Genomic DNA, 13,187 nt, shown 5'->3' on the forward strand with positions numbered 1-13,187 from the left:
GAATTATGCTGTCGGGTAAGACTTGACTAAGGTATACCTCTACACAAATTCTCAAAAAAGTATGTATGCCTCTTGAAACTCTTTCCACGTCTATCTTGAGGTATTTTTCTATCACATTCCCCATTTCTTCGAAGAATTTGGGTAGCCAAAAATGTAGCGGGAGGTTGTTTAGTCTGACCCATACCAACATTTTGGAAACCACCATAGTAGTGGCATCAAAACTTGGGAACCAGGGAATCATGAAGAGTCCTGCGTTGCCCCAGAACCATGGACCCTCATGGAGGAAATATTCCCTTTCCTTGACCGTGTCAAAACTGAAAATAAAAAACATTTGGAGCATAAATGGAGATCACAATTTGTTTTCCATGTGGAAAAGATCCATTGTTGTAATGCATCTGTTTTGGGCCAGAAGCCATTGAATCTGCATATGACAACCTTTCTGTAAAAATCAGTATAAAAGTTATTTACCTCAGGCAGATCGATTGTCAGTACTGGAGTCTGCGCTTTTTGTTCCACAATATAGGGTCCAGGTAGGTCTTGAGGTGGTGTTGGTTTGTTGATGTCTTCTCCCTTCCCTTTGACGACATCCTTGAAAGATCATGTGCCCTTTGAGCTAGATCCAAAGCTTCCACCTCTTAGCCTTGTGTTTAGGATGATAGTTGAGTCTGACACAATTCCATAGTCCTGTACTGTGTATTGGTCCTCTAAGATTTGTCCTACATATATCAAGCTTTGCATGTTTGCTGGTATGCCTGTATATGCTTGTATTTCATACTTATTTCTTCTATCAATGTCCCCTTCTCGGTTCACTTGCAAATTGTTCTTCCTAACAAGGTTCTGATAAAGATTTGTATCAGTTCCTTGCAAACTGTGTTCCCTTCCATAGATTTGATAAAGAGTGAACTTTGTTTATCCTCAGGTATTTCAGGATCTGATCCCTCCAGATCTATCTTAACAGATGCGAGTCCCTGAGTCAGATCTACGCTCTGGGGCTGTGATCTAGTGTAGAAGAGAGCCTTTGTATGAGCATGCCTCCAGGTATGAGCTTGGCGTGGGCTGATCGATTTTTTTAGCACCAGATCTATTAGATCATTGGTAGATCTGAGAATAATCCACCCTTCCATAATGAGGGAGATCGATCTAGGGCCATGCACTGTAGAGATTCCTCGATGAGAGGAGTGTAAGCTTATCGGATTCCATGCGATTTTTGGGGGCACCAGATCTAAAGTACAAGTTCCTACTATTATCAGGGGAGCCCAGATCTCCTGATGCAGGACAGATTTTGCTTGGAAAATCCAGGTCATGAGACTTCCCTTAAGGGCCTCACAGAGCTTTGAATATTGTGTATTCCATGTATTCTCTGGATCGGACTGGCCTTTGTCAAATGCTGGTTCCTAGAGGAGATACGCATAGGGCAGTCTGTCCCTAACCTCAGAGCCAGTGGCATGTGGGTGGTCATATCCAGGACTGTAGTCGTCATTATTCCTCGAATTACGGATCTGGGCGTACCCATGAAGGAGTCCTGCATGTACCCTCTTCGCCTGCTTCGTGCTTGTTTCTTCTCCAGTTTCCTTATACCTTATTCTGGTGCAGGAGATTGGGATCTCAACGATTTTTTTAATCGCATCAATCGGCCTCTCAAGGGGAAGGGTGAAGTCCTTGAGGTCCCCGCAAACACTCGCCAGCCACCAGTATTCTGATCCGTGTCCATTCTTCCCCTTACCAATCTCTGACCCAAATAAATCGAAAGCACCATCAGATCACCAGATGACCAGATCAATGGGTCTCTCAACGTTGAACAGTGGCACAGCGGCGACAGTGAAACTACTTCTTCTCGATGATTCGCTTCCCTTGTGACAGTAGATCCGTGTAGGTGAGAACATGCAAGAGCTCGTTGTTCCAGCCATCTTAAGAATACTATTATCATTTCTACTTTTTTTGTTAGATTGCTAAGAATTTTTGTTTTAAAATCATCAAACGAATTTCCAAGTTTAGCTTGACTTACCGATTTTGATGTTGATTTACTTACTCTTGCCCTTACTCTTGATATGTGTTTGAATGTTTCACAAATTTCTTCAAATGATAATTGGTATACATCACCTCTACTCATGAGATCAAGGAGATCAATCCACTCATCCCTAATTGTTCTAAGTAAGAGGGTTTTTAGTGTGTCGGATCCTAAATGATGTAGGTTTCCCCTCTTAACATTATACATGAACCTGTATATTAGATCGTCAAGGTTCTCATCTTCTATTTGATTCATTTTAAAGATTTCTTCCTTAAGATCATGATATTTATATTTTTCTATAAATATCTTTTGCATATCATTCCATAATCTTACTGAATTAGTCCCTAAACCCATGAACCATTTAAGAGCTCTATCCTTCAATGTTGCCGGAAACAATCTTAGTTTTTGATTTTCTAATAAGTAACCATAATATCTACAAACAATCTCAAATTCAAAGAGAAAGGTTTCTAGATCCTCTGACATTAGACCATGAAATTTTGGAAGAAAAGATGGAGGGATGTTCTTCATGTGCCTCTTGATATCAGTATCTTGAATGGGGAATCCGAGAGGATCCTCCTCATTGTCATCATCTCCATCCATTTTTTCTGCATTCTTTGTCATCTTCTTCTTCTACCTACAAAAGTGAATGGTGATGTGGCTCTTACTGCACCACGTGATCAAATGGGTGGGTGGGTTGGTGTTGGAGAAATTTTGTTTGTATGATTGAATGAAAACACTAATGGAATGCACTTTTCTATTTTTGAAATGAAATATTCCTAATGCAATTTATTTATTTATTTATTTTTTTTTATTTTTTATTTTTTTTCTGTAAGAAGTAAAAAGAAATGAATCAACTAGGGAAGGAAACAATGCATACTTTGACATCTCCCTGACAACGGCACCAAAAAGTGATGAGCCTCGGTATTGCAACAAGAATGGTGCAACTCCCAAGGCTACCGACTTTAATTATCAACCCGTGGTTCGTACAAACTTAAGAGGTACCGACACTATATGTGCAGCATACAATGTGTCCTTCTTTTGTTGTGATGATGTAATGGAGTGTATGTACTGAAGTCAAATCCTAAACTAATTGCAGAAAATGAATGTTCGAGATGGAACCTTAACCTATTGCAAGAAAGAAAGTACAAGGAAAGAGACTAAACAAATGCTAATACACACCATTTTCTAAGTAATTTCTAAGAGGCTTTGCTTCAAAAGAATTCTAAGTTAACATGTATGCAATCCTACAGTCATAAGCATGCAGATTCAAACCATCAAACCTTCCACTGTTGTGCTTGTAAATGAATAAAATAAATATGTTTTTCTTTTTGTCTTTCTTCATGTGAGAGTGTGAAAGATAATCTCTTTTAGTGATGTGGCAATGGCTTGGAGATGATGGTAAATGGTCAGAAGGCTTGGGAGACAAGTAGGGACCCTTTGCTAGATTCCTAGAGGTTTTTTCCTCAATTCGGCCTCAAAATAGGCCACTACAGGAAAACCTACAGGATCCCCTAAAAACCTACAAGATACAGCCGAGAGAAAAATGATGGATGTTGAAGGTGATGGAAAGCTTAGGAAAGGTGGTTGATGGATGGAATGAGGCAAGGGAGTGTCTAGGACCACTTCAGAACTCAAAACCAAAGTTGGGAGATGGATGGATTTTCTCAAAAATCTTGGAGAAGTTTCCTTGTAAAATGATGAAATTGGTGAGGGTTTAGTGAAAGAAGGCGAGGACCATGGGTGGATGAAGTTGGGATGAGGTTGTTGACTATGAAATCTCTCTGTATTCCTGAAACACCTACACTGCATCAAACATTGACATTTACCCAAAAATCATGCAAACAAGAAGAATTTCAATTATCTAAAGGAAACTGAATTTCATGAGCTAGTTGTCTACTTCATGCATGAGGAAAACTTTGTAGAATGATATAAAACATTGATGAGATCTAATTTAAGACGGAAGATAGAAGAAATGGAAATCAAATTGTACTCTTGAAAACTAGGAAAATGCTGACCCAAGTGTGGAGCAAGAGGGTTAAAATGGTCTTGATGGCATGGAGGTCAAGTAGAGGCCTAATCCCAGCTTCAATGATGATTTTTCTCAATTCGGGCTCAAAACATGATTTCCTACAAGATGTACACATTTAGTATAATTCATCGAATGACAAAGCAACTCAAATCCAAATTGGATGGGACAAATTTTTTTATTAACTGGGATGTCTGAGGTCCCCATTCCAAGTATAATCACTCAAAAAGACTTATGCTAACCCATGCTAAAAAATAGAAAAACATTACTAGTCGAAAATCTAGAAATTCGAGAACTAGTGAGCTAGTAAATCCAAAAAATGTCTAACCTAATCAAGTGAAAATGTAGTGGAGTAATTTTTGTTACTAACTAGAATGTTTTTGTAATCTAATGTAAGTGGAACCAACTTGATTGAAGCTCATTAGCATGCTCTAAAAAATAGCAGAAATTTTACTGTTCTTTGCTAAAAAGGAGGTCACCCAATCTAGATTTTGGAATAAGAAGACTAATCCAAGCAACTCAATGATTACTATGAAATTCAAAAACTATTCCAAGGATGAAAATAATTGTTTTGATCTTGAAAAAAAACTTACATTAATAATTTAACTCAATCCTACAACAAGAAATCATTAATACTAAATGCAGAAATAGAAAGAAATAAAGGCTAGAGATGCATGTGAATAAGTAGTGAAGAGAAGGAAATAAAATGATATAAAAGGGCTTTGAGGTTCATGGGATGGCCAAGCCCAACGAAACTCAGATACCCATGGAGGAGAACAAGATTTAGAAGTTTAACATGACACCAATCTTCATTATTCTCATCAATATAATTACATCCTTGCAAGAAAATACAATGGAGCTGCAGAAATACGAGTTCTCTCCACAAGAACACTAATGAAAATCTATCTCTAGAGGAAAATTTGACTCGATACTTATACAAAATGATTAGGAATCATTCCCCATGAATGGAGGAAGCTTTCCCCACCAAAATCCCTTGATTACTGGATCTGGTCCCTTGATTAGTGGAACACATTCCTAGATTTTCTCAATCATTGGAGTTCCATAATTTGTTTCATAATTCCATAATATCTTGTTGATTTATTATTTATTATTGATCCTCTTGTAGTAGGGAACAAGTCCCTAAATTATCTCCTCCTCCAAACCTTCATAATCTGCCTAATATTCTCATAATATTCCACAAAAATAAATAATATTAGGCACAAATATCCAATTATTCATAAACCTTCCTAATGAATATATTAAAGTTAAAAATAAATTATCTAATGTAGAAAGAGAGGTTTAATGTGCTTAAGGATGGTCATAGGCCTTAATTTATGTTTTAATTTAGAGGCATGGGCCTTAATTTATGTTTTAATTTAGCGGCATGGGCCTTAGTTTATGTCTAATTTAGAGGCCCATCACAAAGTAGTCAGGAGAGCCAATGGTCCCTGAGTCATCCATTCAAAGTTTTTGTCAACCATGTCTTCTTCTTCTTCATCCTCCTCCTCTTCTTCGGAATATAATGGTTCTGGCTTTGAGTCTGTTGGTTCGTCTTCACCTCCGCCTCCTCCACTGCCTTCCCCTCCACCTCCTATACCAGAATCCAAGCCCAATATCACAAGGGTGTCTTGTTCTCACTATTGGAAGACTGGAGGTTCCTCTCTGTTCTCAACAGCTTCTGCCAGACCTTCAAGTGTGGCAAGAATTTTTTCTTCCACCGATGATACAACAACTCCTATGGAAGTGTTCATTCGATTTCTTGATGCATATGGAAGATCTTGTACTCCTGGGATCAATCCAAATGCCTTTGCAAACTGACGGATGATAGGACAAACAAAGTGGAGGTGTTGATACAAAATTTCGTGTTCACATCTAGGAGGTGAGGAGTAACCAACTTCATAGCTGCACGTAGGTGAGAGGGAGTGCAAGTTACTACCTTGAACAGACTATTGATGAGTGGGGGTGAGAGGAAATTCAACCATAAACAACTGGTGGACCTCCTTCTAGCGCAAGAAATGTTGATGGTGTTGGACCTGCCAACATTCAAGGGATATCCTCGGTATGAAGTCCAAACTAGATATCACACCATTTGGTGTAGGAGTCCCATCTGGTATGATGTCCCAGTTGTCATTGTCTTCAAGGTTTTCCTTCGCTCTTCGTTATCAGCACATTAGAGTGGTTTTCTTTGTCTTTGAATAGCGAGGTTCGCGTGTCTAGTGAGTGCTTAGTGTTACTTGTGTCAAGGTTGTTTCACCGCAGAGGGAGAGGGTCGAAGTGAGTCTTAGGTCGAAAGGAAATAGTCCCAACACTATCAAAGACACACAACAAAACAAGACATGAGCAACTTCCGGTGGAATAGTCCACACAGATGTAGTAGTAAAAAACACACAATGAATAGATGCATGTACAACACCCAGTGGAATAGTCCACACGAGTGTGACGGTCGTTATAACAATTTTATGAGAATGGTTTTGTCGAGTGTCCGACAAAATAGTCCACATGGGCAAGACAATGTTAAAAACTTAGACAACAATTTTTTTTAAGCATATCTATTAGAACAACCGAAATAGCTCAACTATCTTAATATAGGTTAAAGCAACATGCATTACAAGTGTCTAAAGAATAATCTTAAAAACAAATACAATACATGTGTGAAAACATGTTGTCCTCTTATTAGGCTTTTGAATTAAGTGAAAGTTCCAAGACACGTCGATACACCATTACATCACTAACCCCGATAGCAAGGCGTTGGAGCCACTAATTGCACCTTAAAGAAAAGACTACAGACTCTCAAGGCTATGTGGAAGGAGCCAAGGTGAAAAGTCCTTTGCATTTACAAATGAGGGGTATATATAGCCAAGGGTGAAACTAACCCTTGTGACTGTTCAAATTCCCTCATGACTATTTGACTTATATGACTCTTCAACTTTACATGACTCTTCAACTTTACATGTAGGTCTCTTGGACATCCACCTTACATTAGATTGATTACAACAATATGGCCCACAGTAGTGAGGTAAAAGACATAAATCATGACATGACTCGATACGACAGAGCTGGTATGTTCATGTTGTTGGTGGTGTCCATGCCGAGCTGCAGTGCTGTTGAGTGATGGATGTGCTCTTGGTGTATCATAGCTTCACCTCTTGATGAAAAGGTGTGTAGAGTCTTTGATGGTCTTGGTGTTCGCTTGATGTTACACGTGCATGTCTCTCCTTCACTTGTACTTGGCATGCTCCATGTGTTCGTCCATTCGCGAACAAGTCTCCTAGCATGTGCTACTTGTTCATCCCATTCATCATCACGCCATGTATCATCCATGTACCTGTATCAGCAATCACTCATGATGAGATGACATCAAATACACAAATCTCCTAGTCTATCATGATGCTTTATCTTTGGATTTCAGGTGCAGGTGACCGAGAGAGAGAACAAGGCTCTGAAACTTTGGAGAGCACATTTTAGGTCGGGATGTGGACTCCGAGATCTGTTAATGAAAATTTCACAGAGGTCATTGGTAGGTTGAGATGGGCAGTCCGGATCCACAGTGACTGTTTGTGGGATCTGGCTCAGCTAGAGGGCAGATCTACGTAATTTTTCCTGGGAGACAATGCAGGCAACAAGGGGACATTGGTAGTGAAAACTGCACAGATTCTCCAGGGAGGCTAGCAACAGGATACAAGAGGCTGTTAGCCAAAACTACGAAACCTAGGAGGCTGGCCTGCAGGACATCCTTGTGCAGTTTCTCGGCTGAGCGGGATGCTGGGTAGCTGGGAAGAAGCACATGAAAATTGCACAGTTTTCAAGAGGAGCAGCAGGCTGACTGGCTGACAAAACTACGCAATTTTTTAGGAAAGTGCAGTAATAGAAATCAGGTGTTTATCTGGCATGTCTATGCAATTTCTTCAGTCAGGGGAATTGGGCATGCTTTGCAACTTCTGAGCAATTTTTTGGAGAAGTGAGACCCGGGGTCATTGCCCAGTCAAACCCTTTGGTTGACTAGCTGGAGGCTTGATGGATTTGCTTGCAAGTAGCACAGACTAGGATGACTTGCTGAGAAACTTTTGCACTATTCTGTGTGAAATTCAGGTTAACACCAGGATTACATAGTGTAGACTGCCTATGAGGCAGCCTCAAGCTCTGTGCAATTTTGTGTAGCAGTAAAAATCATTGAGGGTTGAGACTGCGCAGTGTAACTCAACGGAGGTCCGACTGTTGGGGGTAGTTTGGTCGATAGAGTTTCAACAAAATGACTAAGTGTGTGAACGAGTGACTTTGTACATGCATGACCTTGCGAACACACACTCCACATAACTTGACGACAAGAGACCTCAAACCATCAAGGCAACATACACTCAGTGTGACTATCCGACGAGTGCGAGCGACAAGAGCGACACTTGTGATAGATCATTGAACGACTGGGAAGAAACTTGCGCGACATTGCATACAACTTCTTGAGTGAGTGGGACAGATGCTTACATAGCGTATACAACTTGTACATGAGAAGACAAAATTTGTGCATAGCCAGAACATGGCTACAAGCATGACATTGTGACTGACATGCTAAAAGATGTCCTATGAATGGTCAAGCGAGGAGGGTGCAAACACTCAACATGAGCTCATGGGATGAGCCCGAGTGCTTGCAAACATTAAGGAAAAACCCAAGGAAGGCTCCGAAATTGGATGCATGCCAAAATTTTGGAGGGTGTTGCAGTTGCTACAACAATACCCCAATACGTCTTCTATGGAACTTGAATTTTCCTCTTAACAAGGCGTTTGTCAAACTATCTACATCTTGTTCCTCTTTCGGAATGTATTGTATCAACATAATCTACCTCTACACTCAATCTCGTAGATGGTGATACCAGATGTCGATATGCTTTGATCAATCATGAAATACCGGGTTCTAAGAGAGTTTGATACAACTCTTATTGTCACAATAAATTACTGTAGGACCCATCTTCTGACCAAATAACCCAACAAGAATATTTCTCAGATAAATATCCTCACATGCTACTATACTTATATCCATGTACTCTTCTTTTTTTGAGATGAGTGCCATAGATCTCTGCTTCCTGTTGTACCAAGAAACCATTGCTAACCCAAAATTAAAATTCCTCCTGATGTGCTCTTCCTTTATGATGAACTCTCCGCCCAATCTGCATCTTTGAAGCCTTAAAGCTTCACTCTCTTTGTCTATCTATAGCAAAGAACAAACTGAGTAGTGCCTATGAGGTATCTCAACACATGCTTTATTTCCTTCCAATACAATTTGGTCAGCTTAACCATTGCTTGACTAAGCTGGTTAACTGCATAAAACATGTATGGTCGTGTGTTCACCAAATACATAAGTGAACCCACAAGTTTCCTGTAAATGGTAGCATCCACTTCCTCACCTGAAGTGGCATCCTCTTTCCTCTAGTTACTTGCTAGAGGAGTGTCCATGGGTTCGCTACTCTTCATGCAAAATTTCTTCAATATCTTGTTGGTATACTTTCCTTGAGAGACAAACAGTTCCCCATCTCCTTGCCATACTTCCAAACTAAGGAAATAATGCATGAGTCCTATATCCTTCATCTTGAAATCTCTTGCAAGGTCCTCCTTGCAAGATATGATCAACTACTCATCACCAGTAAGGATCAAGTCATCTACATATAACAAAATAATCAATAATTTACCTTCTACCACAATGTTATAAAGGTTTCCATCTGCTTCACTTTTGGTGAAGCTCGACCCGATGAGATAGCAATCAATCCTAGTATAACAATCACGAGGTTCTTGCTTGAGTCCGTACAACACTCGCTTGATTCTAAACATATGTGACTCTCTGTCAAAGGTCTCAAAACCCTCCGGTTGCTCAATATACACCTCTTCCTCAATAACTCCAATGAGGAATGTTGTGGTCACATCCATCTCATGGATCTTCCACCCCATCTACACTGACCGTGCTAGAATTTCCCTGATGGATGAGTACCTTGCTACTGGAGCAAAGGGAAAAGGTCTCATCCTAGTTAATCCCCTCAACCTAAGATAACCACTTGGCCACAAATGTGGCTTTGTCTTTCTCTATGCTCTCATCTGTTGCATGCTTACCTTGTAAATCCATCTCGAACCAACCACTGTTTTGTCTACTAGTCTTGGGATCACTTCCCAAACACTTTTTTTACAATGGAATCATATTCCTCTACCATAGAATCAACCCATATTGGTTTCTCTAAAGCTTCCTCGAATGAGGATGGCTTTGTCTCTACTAGCTCACTCATCATAGACATGTAGCGAGTGTACCTATATGGTGACCTCCTCTGCCTACACTATGATGTGCGTGCTCCAACATTATCCCTAGCTTCCTACAATAATATGTCAACTTCCTTGGTTCACTTCCTTCCTTCTCTGGATGTCTTTGCTTGAGTGGATGTGTCCACTCTCTGCTCCTTGTTTGTGTCTACTCCACAACTTCCTACGGTTCTTCCTTTGAAGCCAAAAGCTCCTGATTAGGCTTCAATTAAAGCTCCCTCTTAAGGGAACACCTCATTCCCTTATCCTCATCAAATTTCACATCTCTTCTTACCACTATCATATTGAGAGATGGAAAGTACACACAATAGTTGTGAGGTGTATTAGTGTACGCCACAAATATTCCCAACTCTAGTGTAGGATGTAGTTTTTTTCTTGCTTCCTTGGAAACATGGTAGTAGACTGATGATCCAAAGATCCTGAAGTGTGACACATCTAGTTTCTTCCCTGAAAAAGATTCCACTGATGTACTCATGCGAAGAATCCTATGAGGACTCTTGTTCTGCAAATAGAACATTGTGTTGCACGCTTCAACCCAAAAGTGTAGAGGTAGGCTTTGGTCATACAACATCGCCCATGCTACTCCCACAATACTTTTGTTCTTCCTCTCAGCCACCCCATTCTATTGTGGGTTATGAGGTGGTGTCAACTCCCATTGAATGCCTTCCTTTGCACATAAATTTTTAAACTCATTTGAGATGTACTCACCATTGTTATAGCTCCCAAGAGCCTTCACTTTTTTTCCAATCTCCTTCTCAACAAGTGTTTTAAACTCAAAAGATTTGGAGAATGTCTTTTCTTTCTTCTACATGAAGTAGATCCAACACTTCTGTAAGAAATCATCTTCAAATGTAAAATAATACCTGTTCTTGGAATTGGAGACTATCAAGAAAGGTCCACATACATTAGAGTGGATCCTTTCAAGGATTGCATGCACCTTGTTGTACCAATCATTGAAGGTGGATTTTGTGTACTTACCCAAGGTACACCCTTTGCATGTATCCCACTTCTATAGTGATCTATTGGGGAGGCCTGTAGAAATCTGCTGCATGATCTTCAAAGTGCCATGATGTAAATGGCGAAGTATTCTATGCCATATTTGTTGATATATCGGCTCTGCACCTTCTCTGCTTTTGTACTCAATGTTGCACAATATTCCGCATCTAAGTTGTATAGGTTCTTCACTCGAACCACGATCTACTTCACTTGTCCTATGGCAATGTGTCTCAATAAAACCTTCCTTTTGTTGAATATCGCATTGTAGCCATTGTCTTCCAACACCATAATGGAAACTAGATTCTTCTTCAGACCCAGTAAATACATCACATCCTTGAGCCTGAGAGGGGAGCCAAACTCCCTCTAGAAAGTAATTGTACCAATGTCGGTCATTCTATACCCTCCATCATCTCCCATCTCGATGTGCATCTGGAGATCCTTCTCCTCCAAGTCACAAAAAAAATATTTGTTGCCCGTCATGTGGAATGTGGCAACGCTATCGATATACCATACACTACCCATCACTGTGCTTGCCATGCATGTAATGAGGGTAAAATCAAGTTCAAACTATGAAGCCAATGCTTTACCTACTGCTCCTCTTTCAGTCTTATTTCTTGCCTTCTTGTGTGGAAATTTTGTGGCATAGTGTCTCAGTTCATGGCAACGAAATCACTTGATTTTGTACAAGTCTTTCTTCATTCCCCCTTGGACAGATTCTACTTTAGATTGGGATTTATTCCCTTTCCCTTTCTTTGCCTTTCCAACCAAGGCATAGTTCTATTCATCCTCTCCCTTGGATGAAATACCATCTCTGTTTCTTCGCCTTATTTCTTCCTACACTAGATTGAACCATAACTACTCCTAGCTTGGTATTTTCTCTCTACCATTTACCAAATCATGATAGCTATGCCAGCTCTTGGGAAGGCTCAAGAGGGCTAGATCTACCAGACCTTCTTCAGGGATAGTAACACTGACCCCACCAAGTTCATAATGACACTATGTAAAGCCTACTCACGTATTGTGGAATTGTTTCATTCTTTTGCATCTTAATACTTCGAAGCTTGTTTTTGAGTGCCAACTTCCTTTGGTCACAATGTTCTCAAACAACTATGTCAGTGTTTTCCACATCGCGAGTAGAGTCTCTTTCCTGTGGAGATTTGAGACAATCTGATCTCAAGCTCCCTCCAATATGATCCTCCTCGCTTTAGCCACATCCTTCTTCCACTGAGAAAGATCCTGGGCTTTAGATATTGGCAGTTTTGCTACATCTCTCTTGATGTATTCTAGCAATCCATTATCATCCAATACTCCCTCCATGCAGATCTTCCATTCAAATTGGAACCTCCTGCAATGACAACTTCAAAACCTCTTCTCTATTGTGAATCTAACTCTGGTACCATGTAGAAATTAATGTGTAGATTCTAAATTGCTCATGAAATTTTCTAAATCAGAACACTAGAAGCTACTTTACTAATCTGCAGAAGTAAATTCACGATCGAGAACAAAAATCATTAACATGAATTAGGATTCAACACATATACATAGAGATTTATCTAGGGGAAAACAACTTCTCAAAACCCATTACTATATATATTTCATTAATCAAAGAATATGGATGAATAGAACATGTTATTCTCAATCTGCACTTGTATCTTCTATCCTATGCCTGATTGACTATCCTTGGCCAATACTTAGCCAAAATTTCAAGCCTCCAAGTACCTATTTACTTGTGTTGTTCCCTTAGGAAATCGTCCCTATTTTTTAGGAATTTATCACCAAGGAATTGCGTAGTTACCATAGGTCAATTCTTTGACTACATGCACCACAGTAACACCCTCCTCCCACATCTACCCAAGTAACTAG

Source organism: Pinus tabuliformis, chromosome 7 (assembly GCF_031772625.1).
Source record: "Pinus tabuliformis cultivar Carrire ecotype Pingquan chromosome 7, CPIR1, whole genome shotgun sequence".
Taxonomy (NCBI): Eukaryota; Viridiplantae; Streptophyta; class Pinopsida; order Pinales; family Pinaceae; genus Pinus; species Pinus tabuliformis.